Source organism: Falco naumanni, unplaced genomic scaffold (genome assembly GCF_017639655.2).
Source record: "Falco naumanni isolate bFalNau1 unplaced genomic scaffold, bFalNau1.pat scaffold_52_arrow_pat_ctg1, whole genome shotgun sequence".
Lineage (NCBI taxonomy): Eukaryota > Metazoa > Chordata > Aves > Falconiformes > Falconidae > Falco > Falco naumanni.
In genome coordinates, this window is record NW_024427553.1 from 184684 (window position 1) to 206047 (window position 21364).

General features: G+C 49.7%; 1 pseudogene; it reads left to right on the forward strand.

Moving 5' to 3' along the window:
* The window catches only part of LOC121082266, a 52961-nt pseudogene that overhangs the window by 14904 nt on the left and 16693 nt on the right, over positions 1 to 21364 (forward strand).

The window sequence follows — 21364 nt, forward strand, 5'->3', positions numbered from 1 at the left end:
TGCTGTCTGCCTTAGTGCACCTGAGTTGCTTCGGTTTCTTCCCCAGGAAAACAGGGGTCAAGAGAAGGCTCTTTGCTCTTTCTCCTGGGAAATGCGAAGGTCCAAGAGGCTTCTACCAAAGCCTGGCAAGGCTGTTGAAGCAGGCTTCCAGGATGCTATTCAAGCAGGCTGCTTCTTTTCACTGTGGAAATACACAGGCAGGAACTTGTAAATCCCTGTACAGCTTCCCTCTGGGATTTCCAGATCTAGTCGTCACCACCAAAACAAGTACCCAGTCGTGCGTAGCATCTCTTGGCAATGTCCTTGCCAACTGTTCTATTGAGTGATACAGCGTATGTTGAATCCTGCTTGATACGGATTTTATGCTGAACTTCATCAATTGAATGTTTCAGTCCTGATTTGCAACAAAGGGATGGGAAGCGTTACGAAAGCTTTATTTCAAACTACACAAGAAAGTACAATTCTGAATGACTGGATTGCGTGTGCGCAGAGATCAAAAGCTGGTAAGATTTCCCATGTCAGCCAAAGGCATCAGTCATCTCTTCCATTTCGTTATGAACTTTTGAAAGCCAGTTTGAAATTTCAAGCTGATGATCTTTGAAAATAAGCAGCGTTTTATTCTAATTAGGTCACCCCCACTTTCATTCAGATTTCTTTTTAAACACTCTGAGGTTCCTGTCTTTTTGCTCTTTTTTTTTTTTTTTTTTTTGCTTTAAGTGTTCAGCAAAATGTCATAATGAATTCCTCATTGGGAACGTTCTTAAAGGTTGAGTTCCTCTGCCTCCTTTCTCAAGATTCCCTTCTCTATGGCATCAAGCGTAACCTACCAGCTTTCACCTTCAGTGCATTTTTCAGCCCATCTCCAATGCTAACCTTTCCTCTCGGTCAGTACTGCGAGCTCTGCTCTTGCAGCGGGTCACTTCATAAGGACATTCCTTGCCTCTTACAACTTTATCTAAGGACTTGTGTGGTGTATTTCACTCCACGGCAGAGCTCTCAAATGAATCCATGGGGCCAATTCAGCATCCTTCTGCTGTTGCTTGTTCAGAACTCTCCCTTGCCATGGGATCTACCAGAAAACACGGCCACGTTTTGACTCCTCTTTAATAAGGGCGGGGGGGCGCAGGGACCCTAACACCGAAGCACTCCCCATTATGCAGCTTGGCTTTGTGCCTGTCCTCCCCCTGCATGTCCATACCCAGCTCTTCACTGCATAGCATAGTAATAACAAAATAATAATAGTATAAATATAAAAAATCTCTTCCTGCCGTTCTCATTGTTAAGGCTGGATAGTGAGTTTCTTCTCCACGGCATTCACGGAGGTAAATGTCATTCCAGTACATTTCAGTTGAAAATGGTGCCTGGAAGCAGCTCTCGGTGCAGCACTGCCTTTTCCTGACGTTACATTGTGCTGTGCTGTGCTATGGGTTAGAGAGGATCTGTCTGAGAAGGTCCATTTAGGAATGTCCCATCAGGCTCTGGAAGCTCAGGAAATGATCCTACATGGCACAGTGCTAGGAGCCGCCTTGCATCCCTCCCTGCAGTACCATTATACTACATGGAGGCGTGGGATTGGAGAGTTACCATGGGGTGTACAGGGATGTGACAACAGAGCCTGCGTGCAGGGAAAGAGGGAAAGAGAGAGCTTGTGAGATGCTGGCTCTGTGCAGGATTTTTTCAGTATGGAGATGGAGTCTTGGATGCTTTGACCTAACAGACTGTCTTTACCGGAGTGGTTACAGTGCTTGACTTTGGCTTTTATACCATTACCAAAACATTATGTATGCCAAGATTAGATGATCTTTGGGTTTTTCTCCTGCAATAGGTCTTAGTTGACAGATGAGGCAATTCAATCACCAGTAATTTTACTGTCGGTCTTGGGGTTGGAGGCAGCTTTTAATGAAATCAATTCTCACAAACTCAGATGATTTTATAATGCAAATTAAGGCACCAGTGGAGTAAAGGGGTTTTGGTTGTAGAAGAGAAACATACCATGGGACGAAGGATGTTGCAGCCTCGTTGCACGCTGCACTGACTAAACGTACGGTTGCAAGAGAAAAGGCAGCGCGGTTTCGGGAAAGCCTGAGCCACAGAACTGTCAGCGTTGTTCACTTGTCAGTTGGTTGCTAAATTGCCAGGAGTATTTTGCCCGTGGTGTCCTCATGGGATTTAACTTTTGCCCAGCTTTGTCAAGATGGGGAGCTGATGCCTGGTGAAAGCAAGCAAGATGTAAACACCAAGACAGATCACAATGAAATTGCTTACTAATCTGGTGTTGTTCCCTTTCTGAAGGGCAATTACGGGCAAGAGCTCAGCAGGTTCTGCTGGGAAGGTCTCCCTCAGATTGGTGCGGCTAGATGAGTTTATACAAGCTGGGGATTGCAAGGCACCGCTGGGAGATCTGGACCTGTGAAAGTTTAGATGTTGTACAACAAAGCAAATGTACAAATGGACATAGTTAAAAAGCATGTCAGAAGAAGAGCTATTAATAAACCTCCAAACCTTATCTTTCCTGTTTTGTCAGGAGCAGTAGTTACTCATTACAAGGGTAGATCTAACAGGACAAGAATTACCGTAAAGAGCAGCTCACAATTAATGGCTAAAAGGCCAAAGTTTAGCCTGCCAGCTTCGTCTGTTGGCAGTGGTTTTCATGTGGCTATTAGTGTGTCAGGGACGTTTCCTTAGCATCTCTTATCTGTAGGCTGCAGGGAACAGCTTAGTGATGTGGACTGAAGTTCAGAGTTCAGGTGAAGCATGGACCTTACATCCCTCTGGGTCTTGGAGAACCAGGTCTACGTGAGGGTTACCAAGCTCCTGCTACAGCAGGAACCAAGTTGTCCTGTGGGTACAGCGTGGGGTGGGAGGCAGGAGGTGCGGTGTCTGACTTGCGCTCTGTTTCTCAGTCCTGAGAATGAGTCCTGACCTCGGTGGGATCCTCTTCTCTGGTAATTTGAAGATACGAAGGTATCTACTTTCTCGGGCATCCCCTGAAGTCATCCTCAGGAGTGTCATTCCCATCCCAGCTATCTGAGGGCAGGGGTATGCAGACATGGGGACGGAGTAGGAAGGGGATGGGGTGGGAGGCAGGGCTGAAGTGTGGCCTTTAACCAGCAGCTTTTCTGTTCTGGCAATGTTTCTGGTAAAAATAATAAAATAAAAAGGGGGGGGGGGGGGGGCGATTTTTCTGTGCCTTTCCCACAGCAGGCAGTGATCCCAGCCAAGCACCAGCAGAGCCCTGCCCAGTATAACCAGGCACAACCCCCAGTGCAGGTGCAGGGCCATGTAGAGCAGCCCGGCTCTGAGGCTGGCGGCGCCTTGGCTTTCCTCCTCCCTCTCAAAAGTCTCAGGTCCAGCACGTGAACCTTGCAGGCCCAGTGCTTCCCCATTAGTCACTGGCGATGTTCTTGCTAGTCGTGATGGGAGCAGGTCAGGCCCCCAATTGCATCAGTGTCTCCTTAACGAGCAGGAACTCCAGCAATTTCATCAGCTGTCACTGCTTACATGAACGAAGCTCAGCTTGCGCATGGCTCTGATTTTTCTCATTATTTTTGTGGGCTGCATTCCCCAATCACTGTAAAACTCTGCAGAACATATTTTTAAGGTGACAAATTGACCAGCAGCAAAGCACTAAACGCAATAACTTTTGCTTTCTAAGTGAGGCTGTACAAGAGCCGCAAAGCCCAGCTGCTGTTGTGCAGAAACATGTTGCATCTGACTTTTCCCTGAGCATTAAAGGACTGAATTATGTCTGTCAGCTGAGAGCTGTTTCCCTGGTGACAAATCATAATTGCTCTTGTTAAATCTAAAGTACACCGACACGTTTTCATAATATTTCCCACACATTGCACAGAATTTCTCTAGTAGGCCAAGCAAACAGTTACCAAGCCTGGATTACAGCCCAGAGCCCCAGACTGCATTGCTTGTGAATACGCAGAAAACCTCCTGTTAAAGGTGCCTTGAAATGCTCCTGGTAATGGTGCTTCATTTAGCTAGAGATTTAATTGTTCAGGCTGTAAATGGGATACTCCTTTTGTGTCTTCTTTTCTTGTTTCTGTATCACTCTAATCTGCCTTTGCACTCGTACAGATTTTTCTTTGCTTAGAACAGCTTTCATTGAAATGCTGATAAAATGTGCCCTTTCTGAGGCAAAACCAGGATGCTTTCAAGGTAAAAAAAAAAAAAAAAAAAAAAAGATAGATAGATTAATTCTGCCAATTAAACTCTAATTATTCTCTGGCCATTCAAGAATAAACTTCTGTTCTCCCTGTCTGATTTCCAGGGTGTAATCTCACTGGGACAGGTATCGCCTTGACATTTGCATCTCTTGAGGTTTATAGGTGGCAGGAAAAGACGGATTCAACTCAGTGTCAAGTTGTGCATGCAAATAACTCTTGCCATCTCCGTGCCCTTCAAAAACCCTCCTCCGATCGTATCGCTAGCAGTCAGACTCTTGAGCCTTGCTGCAGAAAACTGGATGCAGGGTATGGGGGAGACGAGGTCATTTTATAGCTTAGGATCTTCTGAGGGCTGGAGCTCTTCAGGAGTTGGGTCGGTGGCTCAGTTCCTGGCCCTGTATGTTCTCTTTTTCTGCTGCTGACTGTGGTTTCTTGGCCCCTTGCTAATACAGGTGAGCTGGAGTGAGCTAGACGGCAGAAGGAACGTAGTCCCCAAATGTCCCACAGTAATCCTGATGTGCCTCTCCGTGTTGCAGCCCTTTCTCTGTTGATCCCTCCGTTGGGACTCTTGGGATTGGCGATGCCATGCAAGTAACGGTGGACTTCCACCCAGAGAAGACTGGTGATTATTCCAGACCCCTGACAGTTCACTATGACACAGGTAAGGTCTGGGCACTGCATGGTGCCCAGTCTCTGCGTCCTTCAGAACAGAGAAACAGAGACCTTTCAAAGCAGAAAAATGTTAAGTGCTTTGCAGACTACTTCTACAACCTTTTATTTCAAAACCTCTGTATGTTTCGGTGCTTGAGTGAGCAGGTAAGGGGCAAAGGCTGAGTGTGCCCTTGTTCTGTGTGGCTGTGTGCCGGTCTCTCCCTGGAGGATGCTGGCGTCGGCTGGGTGCTCTCCACCCAGCACCCCCCATGACTGTCATCTGCCATCATTCCCTGTTGTCCCAGTCACCTTAATTCCCTCTCCAGGTGTATCTCCCCTGTCCCGGCTTTGCCTCAAAGAAAAGTGACAAATAGTTGGTGCTTAGGGGACTTTTAAAGTGCATCCCCTCAAGCAGGAATGAGGTTTTTTGGAATCGGGTTTTGCTGGGAGTTGCTGATTCGGAGGCGGGAGGAACCTTGATTCTCCGTTACGGTGTGCATATGCACGTGTGAAGCTTCATTCCTTGGCGGTGCTATGTTTGAAGCACAACGTGGGAATGCGTGCCTCTGTCAGACTCGCTCCAATGCCGCTGTCTCTTACACATCTGTCCCCTGCACTGCTTCTACGTTGTTTTGCCGCAGACCCTTGTTCTTTCTTTTTGCCCTCTCCCACCTGCGTCCCACAGCTCACGACATCAGGACTAATGCAGCCAGGACTTGAGGGCTCTTGGGATTTGGCAGGAAGAGCTCGCTGCCTCCCGAGATAGGTGTAAAATTTATGTTAGGCTAGGAGAAGCTGAGATCAGGCCACAGAAACACCATCAGCTTTAAGCTTCACTTAAGAGTAAGTGGGGAATATCTTTAGGAAAAGGCGTCATGTTAAAATGCTTCTGTCGGCCTTGGCTCAGCAGGGGTATGTTGTGGTGCCGAACGAGACGCTTCCTCAGTTGCATGAAGGCACTTGGCGTGTGTTTCCTCTCGCCTGAGAGGGAGGTTTGGTTTGTCCCTGTTCCTCAGCGTTGGTCCTTGGAAGTGTGGTGTCCTAACCGAGGTGATACTGTGTGCTGCTTTAGCCCGGCAAAGAGCATTTTAGTTGTCTTGGGTTTGTGGAGTTACAAATGCTCCTGTATCTTCCAAATGCTTATGTAGCCTTACGACTTATTTCAGCTTTGTCTAACGTTTTTTCAGTTATTGACATATTCACGGAGAATGGTTGATGCTCACTCAGAGGAGCTTATTGTTTTGGGTAACAGTTTCTAGGAAGAGTGACTGAAATATCAGCTAGGGAAGCACAAAAAAGTGCCTTATTTGTACGCCTATACAGAATCTATAGGATAAAATTGAGAGGGCTAGAATTTCTCTGGGGCAGATGAGCAGTGACAGTGGAGATTAGGGCCGTAGGGTTTATACTTTGTGACGGAACAGAGTGAGCGAATAATTAGGGCCAGGATCTTTGTGGCTTGCTTTGAAAAACCTGAGAGTCTTGTTCTTACTGAAACAGCTGGTTCCTCCATAGTCGATCTTTGCAAAAGTGATTTGTGTGGGTAGGCCACGGGGATAAACTCTCTGCTGGCTCTGAGATGGGTGTTTTCCCAGGAACACGTGCAGCTCCCTGGGAGATGAACCCAGGATTTCATTCCTGCCTGCCAGTACAATGTTGCAGTTATTTTGAAATAAACTACGAATTGCGAAGGAGAGCAAGGGGATAATGAAGGGATTATCTCTCTAGCTTTGAAGCATACAGGTAAGTGAAAGGCTGCTGAGATTAATTGCTAAAGTGAAGCAGAAACGTTTAATCAATCAGTCTTTCGAGGTGTGGTGCAGAGCTTATTGCAGGAGTAGTGCAGAGCACCAGACAGCGTTCCCTGACCGCGCGCGGCGAGCCCTGGCTAATGTGTCCGGCACCACGGCAGGCTCCCTGTGACGCGCGTACAGAAAGCAGCCGGGTTGCTCTTTCAGAGCCACCAACAGAGTGTTTATTAAGAAACAGAAGTGCTAAGAGCAAAACAGCAGTTTAAGGTGTTGGGAGGCGTTTCCCTCGCTTGGCTGTGTATCAGTACTGACTTGCTCGCAGGCAGCAGTAGTTCTCAATGGATCACACCCTTCTTAGGGTGACTTACGCAGGATCAGGTGAACATTGCTTAAATTTCTGCTGAAGCTGGGTCAGATCTGTCCCTAGCATTGCTTAAGCGAGCATGGAGCTCTTCCATGTGAACAAGTCACAATTTTTCCCTTAGCGTATGATTTGGTTGATTTAAATTGTGTGTCCTTTGGGCTGGTTAGGAGCACAGGTACTGTCCCCTGGATGGACTGTGTGTGTGGTGGCAGTTCTGTTGCTACAAATTTATGGATGAGCGTGGAGAAAATGTTTGCTGCTATGAGCGTAATGATTTACAATGAAAACTTGTCCTTCAGTGCTTTACGTGCCTAAACTCCTCCTTTTCGCCTGTGTACATGTGTCTGGGTGTGAAAAATCCCAGCTCGTACTGAAATGAGGGTGACTTGGGATGTTCAGGGTTCCAGCATATCCCTGTCCAGCACCTTAACATCAGATTATGGTACTTGAAAGGGTTTCTGAAACCTGCGTGCGAAGCACTCGTACAGCTTTGGAAAAGGTTTCAATACCACTGAAAGTCCTGTCGGTCAGTTGGCCTTTCCCAGATGACGTTCAGCCCACCCTGTGTGGACCGTGTGGATGTGGGAAAATAAGTTTATGGAGGTAAGTCCTAGTCTCAACCAAGCCAGTATTCATAAAGTTTCGATATTCTTTCAGCTGTCAAGTCCTGCTCAAGTGAGATGATGCCCAAGCTGCTTGCCCTGAGTGCTGCTGATTGTACACCAAACCCAGTCTGCTGCAGTAACAACATTTATTGCAACCTGGCAGCGTAGCACCAGCTTGGTGTGGGAAGGTGAGCTTTGCTCAGGGACACGTGGCTGAGGAGATGCATGACGGGTTTCCAGAGGTGTGCCAGAGGTGCAAAGCAAATCCACCAGTCCAGTGCCATCCAGAAACAATAACGTCTACGGCAGGTGCTCCATGCAGGTGGAGAAGGCTGCCAGAGACAGGAGGTGCCGGAGAGATGCTTGGAGTTGTGGAAGGAGAATTGCTTCTCTACTCAGAGCTCCCTAAATGCTGACTCACATTAGGCTCCTGTCTCCAACGAGTACTAGTATAGTATGATGGGTGGTCTTCAAGGTGTAGGACCAGATCCTGTGCCTGTATGTGGGTGCCTGCAGTGCCCACTGGCCCTTGTGGCAAGGCGCTACAACACGCTTCTAGCCCAGGGGATCTGTGGTGCGGTATTGAAATTCCTCTGTGCAGTTTTTCCCCATCGGTTGCTGCATCCCTTGGCATCTCTTTGTCAGCACAGAAAACTTCAGTAATTAGCAAAGCACCACTGAGCTTGTGCATGGCTGAGAGGCGCTATATATTGAGATGCTTTTATTGCTGTCAGTAATAAAAGTGACGATGCAGATGGCTCTCTTTCAGTAGCTCTGTGAGCCTAACGCAGAAGCAAAAGCCTGGGGGCAGGATCTCACCCTCTTTGAGGGGAGGATCAGAACCCATACCCATAGGAGTATTTTAGGAGACAGCATACCCAAGAGGAGGCAGCCCTCAAGCAGAACTGCCTATTCCATTACTCTTCTCTCTCCCCTTGGTTCGGAGCCCCAAAAAGCGGTTTCCCCAGAAGAGAGGTAACGTGTGTGGCTCAGGAGTAGTTCTCGGTGGTTTTAGTCCTGCTGGAAGCCTCCAGCCTTGTGCTAAAAGCCTGGTGAGGAACCATCTAGGTGTTTGGCAGATGAATACCCTGTTTTCCCTCAACTTCCCACACAGCTTGCAGGAGGGCTGACAGCTGCTGAGCAGGAGCTGTGCTAAAGCAAATCTTGGCTTGTTTGCTGTGGATGGCAGACCCAGGCTCAGAGCATCCTTTGTGGTTCTGCACGCCCAGGGCACAGTTGGGGGAGTTCAGCCTCGGCTCCTCAATTGCTTACTTCAAGGGCAGGTAGAAGGTGCGAGCAGGGTCTGATTCTGGCTCCGTGGTTGTTAATCAGGGTGAGTTTTCCTGCGCTGGCTCAGTTCCTGTCCCCATAGGAAGTGGGTGAAGTCATGTCTCCCCTCCTGAGCCCTGGGCGGCAAGACTTGCTCTGTGCCAGATTCAGGTTATTCCTGTATGGCAGGAGAGAGCAGCTAAATAGGCTTCTTCAGTGCAGCACGCTGGGAGCTGGAGATGATGTGGAGCAGAGCTTGCCTTGCCCTGGGTCAGGGAGGGCTCTGGCTGCCTTGTTCCCCCGCCGCTGAGCTTTGCTGCCTGGCCCTGAAAGCAGGGGGTCCCCAGCACCGTTTCCTCCCCATTGCTGCTTGCTAGGCGTGGGGCAAATGCCATCAGCCTCGTAGAATCATAGAATGATGGAGGTTGGAAAAGACCTTGAAGATGACCAAGTCCAACTTAACCCCGGATTGCCAAGCCCACCACTAAACCGTGTCCCGAAGCACCGCATCTGTGTGTTTGTCAAACACGTCAGGGGTGGTGATTCCAGCCTGCAGCGTGGAGAAGCAAGCCCTGCCGGAGCCGTCTCCTCCCTGGCAGGGTCCCGCCGCCCCCCCCAGTCCCGAAGGCTGGCCGGCAGCTGCTGCTTAGGCTGCCCGCACGCTGGGGGCTGCTGCAGGGGGGTTTGGTACTGAGCACCGGAGAGCTACTGGGATGTGTGGTTTGGGTTGGTCAGTAAGCGTGATGAGCTGGCCTCAGATCTTCCCCTTCCTCTAAGCCAGCACCAACACTTGCACGATAGACAAGATCTCCTTAGGGCAACGTAAGCATAAAAAATAACAACAAAAGAATTTCTTGGGTAGATCTGGGAGAACTGGCTGGGGATCACTGTACTTAGTGCGGCAGCAATGCTCAGGGTGGCAGGGGATGTCAGAATAGGATCTGGGTCTTCTGCCCTACGCAGGATGGCCTGAGCCACTGCCCTGAGGTGCCTCTGCCCTTCTCGGTCTAACCACAGGCAGCTTCTCTGTGCTGCAGCAGCCTCTGGAGCTGTGAGTGATAACCGCCAGCTTGAGAAAACACCGAGGTTTCATCACAAATGGGGGAAAAGGAGGCATGAGATCACAGGAAAAATCAAGGCATATGAAACACGATGAATTAGGGAGCTGATGTGGAGCTCTTCAGTCACCTGTGGCACGACAGAGAGTTTGATGTGGTGTGTTAGAGCCATTTGGGTTTGGTGAAGATGACGGTAACTACAGAACCAGGTGTGCTCGGCTGGCAGCAGGGCAAGCGCAGCCTCTGCATCTCGGCCGCGGTGGGAAACTGTGGTAGGGGCTGCATCGCGTTGCGTATGGGCCGAGGGGAATTGTCAGGGGCGTTACTGACTGCTCAGCTCCTGCACAGATCAGCATGGGGTTCCCAGCCGGGAATGTCGGTGTGTTGGGGTGCTGAATCCCTTTCTTCAGCTGAAATTGATGCTGGGCTTAGCTGAATCGGCTTACTTTGGTAAATGAGGCCACCTCTGCAAGGGCTTGGCGGTGTGTTAGTGGCCACTGTACACACGCAGGAAGCTCATTAAATCCCAGCCCTACGTGTTTATTGATGTTTGAGGCTGAACAAGTAACGGCAGCACGGGTGTGCCATCACCTCTGGGCATCTCAGCTACTCGCAAGAGTAAAACAGTACCTCGCTGTGATATTAGTCTGTGGTTTTGTGCAGACTTTGGAGAAGACAACCACCTCTGCATGCCTCTCTTCTCTTTCCTTTAAGAACCCCCTTTCTACCGAAGGTCCTGTCATCTTGCCAGGCTGGCACTGCCATCGGTAGCTTCCAGGAACTTGTTTGAAAACAAAATGAAAATCCTATTGACTTAGCCTCTAGATCAAGCCTTTTTCTTTGTCTTTTTTCTCTGCAAACCCACTGATGGATGTGGATAGGCAGCAGGGTTTAACTGAGGTTCAGCCCTCGCTGTGTTGTGTTTCACATTCCTGAGATCACTCAGGTTGCTGAGCCCTCGCGGTTTGTACTGACTCCAGCCGGAGCGGAGGAGGCTCAGGACTTGCCTGAGCAAACCCTCTGCCTCGCTGCATCTTGACCTGAGCTGTGCCTGTGTCGTGCGGGATACCAGGGTGGGAATGCCAAAACCATTTCTGGTTTTAACCTTAGTCTGGTGTGAGCGTTCACAGGGGCTCTGATGTCGCAGTGTGTTCGGTTCCTATCGAGCTAAATTCACGGCAACAGCCCCATAGCTTCTGGTGGCCACCGCTGTGTGCCACTGCTGGTCAGGTCTGTAGCTCTTCATCGCCGCGCAATTCTCCGACCCTTCAACACCAGGCAGGCTGGTAGTGGCTTCTTACCAGTGCTGAGAGGTGGGGAAACCTTCTGCTTCCCTAAGCAGCAGCCTCTCTTGGCTCCAGAGCTTTACTGTAGTGCGTGAACTGATGTAATTATTTCCGTTTGTGTTTAGTGCTAGCAGATGCAGACAAACTTGTTTTGTTTGGTGAGTTTTTAAAGATCTTGTTTCCCATGTTATCCAAAGGTGTAAGCCAGGCTCTGACGCCGTGGTTATTACAAGAGGCTGCTCTAGCTTTTCCTTGGACAGCCAGGCATTTAAGAACTTTGCAAAGGGATTTTCCTTTCTGCTTGCCTCAGGTCGTGAGTGCATGTTGTGCTTTTCTTCCTTCACTTGTGAGAATTCCCAGCAGGATTGGCTAGTTTCTGTTGGACTTTTATGTTCTTGTACGTCTGCTTCAAAGCGAGTGCAGGGTGGCATATACTGTAGGCAAAAAGAGGTGTAAATAGGAGTTTGTGCGATTATATGTTGACTTTGCATCTGAATCGTAGCAGGGCTGCAACGGACTGAGGATTGGTAACTAATACTTTATACAAATAATTGGTTATATAGGCTTTTATAGTTCAAATCAATTAGATTGATGGGTGAGTATAATTGGTCTCCAAAGTGTTCCTTTATGTCAGATCAGCTAACAGTTAACAACCGTTTCCTGTCTTTGTTCCCCTTTTCCACAACTGCTTGTAACAATGATTTTTCTTTATATATACTGTTTTAGATAAGGTTGTTAAATTTCTTGCAAACAGAGTATGGCCTTCGCCCCTCTCTAGGGCCTTGTGTTTCAAAGCCGATGGTCTGTCGCTTTGAGGGTAGAAGAAAAGAAATTAAGTTTGTGCTTCATTTGCTTGATCTTTTTTTTTTTTGTTATTCATGGCTTTATATCTCCAAAACTATGTGACACCCCTTCTGACAAAAATGCTGCTAAAGCAACCCGTGGAGTTGACTGCATGAGCACGGCTGGGGGGTGGGTGCTAGGAGGGTTATTTGGAGGTTAAAAGTCTCCTTTTGGCTGTTTTGTTCATCCCCAGAAGCAGACTTCCATGTGACGCCGCCTCTCCCGTTCTTAGCCTGTGAAGGATTTCTGGAAGAATGTAGTTTTCAGCTCTTTGCAGGGCATCCTGGACTGCAGCTTGTCTCTTCTATCATCAGTGGAAATCACTAGTATGTTCTTAGGTGCCATGAACCCTGGATGCATTTCGGGGCAGAACTGACCATTCATTAGTCTCCTTTCCTCGTGGATCAATCAACGTCTGCTGAGAAGCAGAAGAGTAGCTTGAAGGGTGATTGATTTATGAAGTGGCGTATTGAGCATGCCTTTGCCAGGCAATCAGAATGAAGGTTCCTGCCCTGTCTTTCCCCGTGGGCCAAAAGCAGTGTTTCAGCTGGTCAGGGACCGCAGCGTATCATGGCTGTAGTGGCAATAACGATTAAAAATAGCCCACGGCATCCTGGATATGCGGCAGCGCTGTCTTGCGTTATCCAACAGTTTCATTGTCCTTTCAATCCATTCTGCGAGGGTCCTTCCCGCTGGGCAGCACAAAGGCTCTGTGCTGGCTGCCAGATATTCCTGCGCTGGAGTATTTCATCCCGTAAGAAAGCCAACAGCCCTTCCTAAGCACGGTGCGGAGGAGGTAATGGGGAATACTTTGGGTGCTCCATTACAGGAGGATGCACAGCAAGGAGCCTGGTGGAAAGCAAGGTGACTCCTAAGTGCAGGAGAGCCGTCTGAAGAGCCTGCGACCTGTCCCGTAGACGCCGTGGCTGGTCATTGCTCTCCATCTCCCTTTTCCTGCCCATCTGTTGTCTCACGGTGGCTTGCAGTGCTCTGGGGTAGCAGATCCTTTCCTTGCGATGGGCTGCATGGGCTCAGAGGGGGCTTTGCTGGGGACTTTAGCTGTTGACAGCATCAGCTGTGGCAGCAGTGATGATTAGGGTGCCCTGAGCTTTGTTGTAGCCTGGGCAATGGTCCTGTAGAAACCCCTGTGTTGGCAGCAGTTATTTAATGGTGAGGTTTATAAACAAGCTGCTCCTAGGGCTGGAGTAACTAGCACGATGGTTTTAATGATGTCTGAAGGTAGCTCATGAGCACTGCCTCAGAGAAACACTTAAAAATGACTGTCACTGCCCTGTGTTTTGCTCTAGTGCTGGAAATACGAGCGTGGGGACTGACAGGTGGCCTTTGTCAGAGACCCAGCACACTTTGTAGGTGATGCCATTAGCTTCCTGACAGCAAAACAGCTCAGAGCAGCGCTCCTGACTCTGACCGAGGTAGCTCTGTGGGAGGTGCAGCCAAAAGCATATGGTGGGGAGGGCTGGATCCAGCCGCAGGGGACTCCTCTCGCTTTCCAGAGATCGTTAGCCTGGTGAAGTGACTCCCTTCTCCGGTGGTGAAGTGGTACCAGCAGACCTTTGCACGCTGTTTGAAAACCCAGAATATGCTGGTGATGGTGAGGCAGTTGGGTATCGTGATAGCAGCAGGAGCAAAAGAACTGCTCAGAGGATCGATGTGGAGGTACAATGACACTCTTCTGAGTGAAGAGCTCAGCTTTCGTTGCTTGCTTGTATTTTCAGTGAAAAAGCAGCAGGACCTGTCTCTTTTAGAAGAGGTGAGAGCCAGGCACAGTTTTCTGACAAACTGGGCAAATTAATTTAAACTTGCTTTCCCTGTTACCCAAATATTCTGAACCGGACTGTCATGCAGTCCTAAAAAGGTTTAAAATCCAAATGCAGCGAGGAGGGAGTTACAGGGATAGAGGAAGAATATTACGGTGAGGACGAAAGGCAGCAGAGTGCTGTTTTGTTTCTCTTCAGTCTAATCCATCTGGCTACCAGCTTCCTAACATTTAGAGCAGTAATCGATGGAGGAAGGTACTGGCTGTTGAATGCTGGGAACGCATTCTTCATAAAACCTGAAATTTGTTTTGAAATCTTGTTCAAGGGTTTGCTTAATATTCGGAAAGATATTTTAGCTCTTCTGTAAATTCCCTCTCCTCCTGCACAACAGGCCCCACAGAGGATGTCCCAGTGCTGGGTTTCTTACTTTCAGATAGTTAAAAGTTACCGTGATGTGCTAAGATACCGGTGGCCATAGCCATGCAGATGGATGCTGGAATAAAACACGGTGGTGTTCCTGCTGTCTCAGAGAGCATCGTTCAGGAGTGCACAGCCCAAAGCATCTGCTCTACTGCTGTATAAGAAGCCTCTCTTTTAATTTCAAGTTCAGGTGTTGCTTTGTTCAGGTTGCAGAGTGAGCTGTGTCCTGCTGTCTCTGGGAAATACGTCAAAAGCATGTAAGAATGAGAGAGCTGACAGCCTGTAATAAGGTCATCGTGTTGTGTAAGTAACGATAGAGCAGGTACGTCTGGATTCAGTAAATGTGCTTTCATGGCAGCAAAGCGTCCCAAAGCACAGACCCACGGACATCACCCCATCAAGTGAAATACCTAGGGCTACATTGCTGTTACAGTACAGAGATTGTTTTGTGGTTGGGTTGGTTTTTTTTTCCTCCAGACTTATATATTAAATAACCAAGAGTCTTAAATAAATGTCACATCTAATTTGGCACCCAGGCATGAAGCCTGCAGCTGCCCTGGGCCAACCCTGACAGCTCTGCTCTGTGCCAGTTTATCTGCCTGGCAGAAAGACCTGCTGCTCCCTCCTGACTCGCTGGCATCCGCACGCTCTCGTCTGTACCGGGAGGTTTGTGGGTTTACACAGTCAGCACGATGCCAGATCCTTCTCTCTGTGGTAGAAGGTGCTCCGGCAAAGCCCTCCAGCCTTCAGAAGCGTCCTCGGTGCCTGCAGCCGGGAGTGTAAGTGCTCTCCAGGAGAGCAGCAGTAGGGGATGCTCAGCAAAGCGTGTAGAAGCAGGCAGTGCATATGCTTTCTCCCTCGTGGGCCTTGGAGGCAGCATTTTTCTGTGCTGGAGGCTTTATTCACGTCTTTGTTTAGTCGCTTCTGATGGTTTTACCTGCCAAGCCTTTGTCCAGTTGCTTTGTGGATTTATAGCGATGAGTGTCTGTAGGCACCTATGGCAGTACGTTCCAAAGGAAGGAATATTCCTTGGAAAAGTACTAGTACTACTTTTCTCTAATTTTGACTAATACTATTTCAGGCCCTCGGGTTCCTGTTTTACAACAAATTGTGACATTTTTTTCCGCGTTAAGTTTTTCCCAGGCCATTCATATTTCTACAAACCTACCTATCTCCTATGTGGTTTCTAGGTTGAGGAATCCTGTTCAGTCTTCGTATAGAAGCTGCTCTGTACTTCGGAGAAGGGCAGAAAGAAAGATGACATTTCAAAGGCTTCAGCTTGGTTTTTAAGATCAGAAGTATACCCATTATTTCAAGACCCACCTGGCCATGGGTTTAGACAGCGAGATCATGATAGTTTTCGTGGAGTTTATTTTGCAGTAGTTTGTTGTCTCGTAGAGCATTTTTCATGTCATGTTTCCATGAAGCTGAGTTGTACATGCTCAAAGCACTGTGCATGTCTCCCATTTCTTGGGTCCTGCTTCCTCTGCTTGCCCACGTACGCCGAGGATTCAGCGGAGGGGGAAGGCAGTGCTTATAAAGCACACCTGCCTCTGTAACGCTTCTGAACCTCAGTTATTTTTCTACGCTAAGTTGTCCATTCCAGAAAGCAGGCTGTCCAGTCATTGGAGACGTTGCTGTTTCTCTCGCAACATAACTCATCTCTGGCCACGAATCCCTCCCGCTCCTCCTGGGCTCCCTTAAGAGCAGAGAGGTTGAGGTTATACAGGCACGAAGGCCGAACTCTCCACGTGTGGAGGTGAGGGAATGGCTGCAGAGATCTGTTTGAAGGGTGATTCATTCCCAACCTCCCTCCAAGAGAGGGGCTCTCTTTCTCCTGGCACGGCTGTGATTCGCCGCATTGTGTCCGGCTTAGGGTTTAAGGAGTCGGTGTAGGACACCGCCAGCTCTCCCCCGTGCTGTTGTGTGGCAGCCTTGGAAAGGCAGGTCCATCCCCTGCTGCCTTGCTGTAACCCGTGCAGCGAGGAGAAGGCTCTGCCTCGGCAGGGGGATGCTCTCCAGGGATGGCCGGGTCGCTGCCCTTCTCAGCTGGGGCTGGCTCTGAGGCTTTAAACACGCTCCACAGAAGTGCCATTTCGACGGAGAATGTCTCGTGTTTGTGGTTTGCTTCTCACCTGGAAACTCTCACCTGCAACAGGCAGAGTAGGCTCGGTGCTCAAGTTTGAGATGGTTGACTCCCAGGAGCTGCTTGGTTGGGAAGAATGAAAGTTTGGAAGCTCTGGCAGTGAGGGACGCTTTGGTGGGGGTCTCTTCTGGAGGGTGAAGTGCTGGCAGGTGCTCCAGCAAGACTCCAGGCGTTCATCGGCTGCTGTGCGCAGCCAGGGGCTCTCTCCTCTTCGGTCTGAGGTGGAAGGCAAAGGTGTGCTCGCTCGGGTTGTGGGACAGCTTGGGAATGCTCGGTGCAGGCTTGCACGCTCGGGCACAGGCACCGACAGGCTCCAGGCAGAAGAAATGGGCTTGCAGGGCTGTGATGGGCAGGTTGGCGTGGGCCGTGCCCCACCAGTCTCGTTCCGACCTGTCTGCACAGACACACAGCAAGTGAGGGCCCTGCTGCTCCAACACGGTGAAGTTCTCATCTGCGTCCCATCCTGCCGGGGGCTGTCACTTTGCTTGCCTCCCTCTTCTGCCTACATGCCCCAGGCACCTTCGCTTGTTGGCAACAAGGGATCAGGAGAGACACAACCCCGGTGGCATGCTTGCAGGAGACTCTGGGCGAGCCGTGACCGAGGTGCGACTCCTGAGAGTCACCTGAACGACTCAGATGCAGAATTCCCTGTGACCCGAGTGGGACGGCAACCCAAAGGCCACCTGGGCACATCTGAAAAAGTCCCCCTGTAGACAGGGTCACCTTGGGGTTAAATCTTTACAAGCCCACCCAGAAATAAGGTGCTTAAGGTGGTGTCCAGGACATCCTCGTGCTGTACACATGCAGCTATCAGGATGTGACAAAGGTACTGATCTGTGGAACTGCTAATACAGCTAAAGGCTGTGACACTTCTGTTCCCTGTGGCTTCCTCCGTTCCTTGTACTCCCATCAGCAAGGGCGATGAGCAAAGTCTCCCTTTTGCTTTGTTCCAGGTGAAGATATTCACACAAGCCTTCATGGAGCCGCTGAAGATGTCAACATCAGGCTAGGCAGGAACTCCTTGACAGCTGGGAAGACCTACATCACGCTGTCAAACCACAGATCCATCGTCATCCACAATCGGAGTAAAGTCATAGCCCACTCCAGTGGAAGGCTTTTGTTAGTCAAGAAGAGGAGGATCAGGAGAAGCTGAGGTTCACTGGGAAGATTCATTTCAGTAAGATACACTGCCCAGGGGTAAAACTAACGTACGGCCTCAGAGGGATGTTGGTGCTTTTTTGAGTGGCATAGGACAAGTAAACCATCCACGACACCAGGGTGTCCCCCCCTGGGCTTCAGGGTAATGGAGCTCAGTGCTTCCCATTCCGGTTCCATCCATGTTCCAGCTGATGTTTTGGGGGGGAAAGGTTGCATTTCCCCGGAGAGCAAATTCCCATCTGTGGGAGCCCTAAGTCAGTGAGGCCAGGTCCCTGGGCTCGCAGAGGGTCTGTGAGGCTGAGGAAGGTGTCGGCACTCCTTACCTGGGACGGCGTTGAGCGGTAGCACCTAACAGCTGCAGGCAGCGTACCTGCTGTGATATTCACTGCAGTTACTTCCACTCCACCTTTGATAAGACGGCAACCTTCTTCAGCCTTCCTGTCCAGTAGTGCACAGGGCAGGGTGCTTTGCTGGCCCCGAACGTTGAGGCCATCTGTGCAAGATCAGTGTGTTAACAGAAAAAGTCTCATGACCTTCTCTTAGTACGTCCCTGCACCATTCTTTTAGCATCTCTTCCCACCTGCCTATCTCAGATGGGACCCTGAGTGATCCTCTCTCCCCTCAGAGGCAACCAGGTTTCCCCACAGTTAACTTCAACCCAATTTTTTTCCAATGGCACTTGATCTTATGCCAGCTCGTGTTCTACACTCTGAGCAGAGTGCTTTGTTCTTCCTTACTTGCAGTCTTAGAGGTGGTCATAGCTCCGAGGCCACTGTGCTGCTGTAGCAGAAGCTTTTGAGATGTCAGAGCAGAGAGGACCTTTCCAATGGGAGGAGGCAGTTCAGCACCCTGCGCTTGGCTGTCACCCCAAAAGACCTGGATCATCACAAGGTCTACCCAGGGGTTTGCTCTGTCTCCCTCCTGCAGGACTTTCTGGGATTCAACAATGGAATTATTGTCTGTTGATGAAGGCTTAGTTGAGGGTTGCTCATCTCGGTGCCTGGAAGCCCCCCTCATGCACAACGCTGTAGGTCAGCCGTGGAAAAACATTTCTCATGACACTCCACAGGGAGCAAGCCAAAGAAAGTATTTTTGGCACTGGTGACAGCATTTGCCCGAGGCTCTGTCTGCGTGCTGCTAGTAATGTCCGTGGCTGTGTTTCCTTTCTAAATGTATTGGAATTTAGCTGGGTGGTGATTGCGGTCCTGTTTATACCACGTTGCCCTGATGTGCTGTGTATGGAGCCTTCCCCTCATCCCCCTCGAGTAGTCACCTGCTGGTCCTTGGTGGCCAGGGGACTGGAGCGTGAAGGGGGCACATCCACGTGCCAGCTGGGAAGCAAGTGCTCTGCAGCAGTGCTCCCTTCTCACCTCTCGGTTGCGAGCAGCTTTAAACACTAGAATGATTGCTGCTACAACTACCGAGTAAGGGAGAGGTGACCTGTGTCAAAGCTCTGTGGAGAAGGCCAAAAAGAGAAAAATGTTGAAGTGGTTCAAGGCTGGATGTAAGGGTTTGGATTCAGAGATGCTGGTCCTGCCTTCGTTATTGGGTGATGCTAGGCAAAGTCCCTTCACCTCTCGGGGCCTCTGTCTTCATGCATATAAACCCGTTAATTTCACTGAAGTGATGCAATGCCTGAAAGTCCGTGAGTTTGCTTATCAAATGCTCTGGGATCCTCTGCTGGATGGCAGTGTAGGCAGTGGAGCAGATCTAGTTTGCTTATCCCTGCCAGTCCAAAAGGGAAGGTAAAAAAGAGTGGTGCTGGTAACCTGCAGCTGAATCCCAGCTGCTCTCCCCTTGCCAGCGAAGCACTGCAGTGTGTGCTCCTTCACCTTCATCCATCTCCCCCGAGCACCTCTACGGGAGGAAAAGCCATCTGAGGGTGTTGGTGGGTTGTCCATTAGTCGTGGCAGTAGCTTTGAGCCAGGAGGCTCTCCGGAGGGCTGCTAGCTTTCAAAAACCTCCTCTTAGCTCGTGAGTGTGGCGTAAAACTACCTGCCATGCCAGCGAACAAGTGATAACCTGATCTGCTTGGGACCCCGTGGCGTGGGGTCAGCCCCTTGCTGAGCTGCTCCTGCTGTTCCTCCCCCAGGGCGTTGCTGCTCCTGCGCTTACGCAACAGTCTCTGCAAATGTTATTAAATGATCTGCTTGGTTTGTGTCTCTCCATGGCTGCAGGCGCTGTCGCAGGCTGCAGAAGCAGGAGGAGAATGAGAGGAATTCTTTTCTCAAGCAGCGTGCAATGGACCCCACGCTCCAAGAACGCCTTTCCCTTCTCTCCTGTGCCTTCCAGAACCAGAGGGCAAAGGTGCAAGAAGACTCTATGCTTTTCTCCAGTGATATTTTTGCCATTGAGCCGGTGGTAAGTGATAGCTGAGAACCTCTCTTCCTCCTCCTCCTCCTCCCTGGATGAGGTCACTTGGCAGATACCCGCATCAGCATCTTGATGTGCCGAGAGGGAAGACATGAGGTTTCTAGTGAGGCTGGGAGAGGTTGTTGCAAAAAAGCGTTTCTAAACAGTGAGCTCCTGGCAGGCGGCGAGAGCCTGCCTAAAGCTGAGCTCTGCTGCAAGGGCTGTAAATTAAGGGCACTTCATAAGTGTCCTTACAGTGTTCAGGGGTACTGATTATTATATATAAGGGCAGGCCTTACACGTAGCGTATGGGGATTAACCATGGGCATTAGTTCACCTATTGAAGAATGAAAAGGTCCTCTATGGAAAGGAGGCCAAGTTCAGCCCAAGTTTAATCACGGAAAGACCAATCCCTTCTTATAATCTGGATTTATACCATGTGTGACTCTCCCTCCCAGCATTGTCTGTGAGCCTGCACGCAAGGCTGGCAGGTTTAAACGGACTTTTTGAGTTTCATTGCAGACTTGGAGAAAACTTTTTGCTTTGGTGTTTGCGCAATCAAAACCTCATGTCCTTCAATGAAACAGAGCCCTGACTCTGAGTATTTGCGTGGTCTGAGATGAAGAATGCCTGCTGCCTGAGCAATGCAAAATCCCTTCTCATCTTGGAGCAAACCCTAGAATAATCCGAGCCTCTTCTTTCTTTTATAGTAGGTGAAACTATTTTTTTTTTTTTTTAAGGAAGGGGATCTTGTTCTCTTCTATAGCCCGAATGAGGCTGAGAGCCCCCCGTGTCAGCACAGCTGCAGTTTCACACCACTGCAGCTGAGAGCAGCATGATGGGACCAAGAGCCTGTGTCAGAGCAGCAGGGGTATTGCAGAGAGATCACCTGAGCTGTGCCAGCTGGTTTTGGAGCATGTCCCAGGGCTCCTGCTTCATTACAACTGGGCTAGGTCTCCATAACGAGCTTAACCTGCTCTTGGGCTCCTGAAGTGCATTAGGGTGAGGTCCAGCAGCCTGGCTGCCCGCTGAGTCCTGGTGCTCCGTGTGGCGCTGTACGGACCCAGAGTGTAGCCTGGCCTCAAGTCTTGAGTGGAAACCTTTCCTGAATGGCTGTGTTGATGTTACAGTTTGCTTAGGACTGGGTGTAAGTGGGATACTACAGGAGTCGTTCCCCTCCTGTCCTGTTCAGCATTATCAGTCTTTAGATTTCCATTAATTCCATGATTTATGGAACAATGGGTTTCACATTCATAGTTTTGCTGATGTCTGTCTTCCCCCCTGGCGTACGGGTGTCTTCACATCAAATGTTAGTCTTTTTTCCTATCAAATGTAAAATCTAAAAATCCACTGCTGCTGACTTCCACAACCTTCTCCCCGGTGAGAGTCCCGTAACTTCTAGCGTGGACAGAGACCCTTCTTGCAGCGCCGTGTAAATCTGCTGGAGGGGCCCCACCAGAGCTGGGACCTTGCTGCCTCGGACCTCCTGGCCAAAAGCGGCGGCTGCT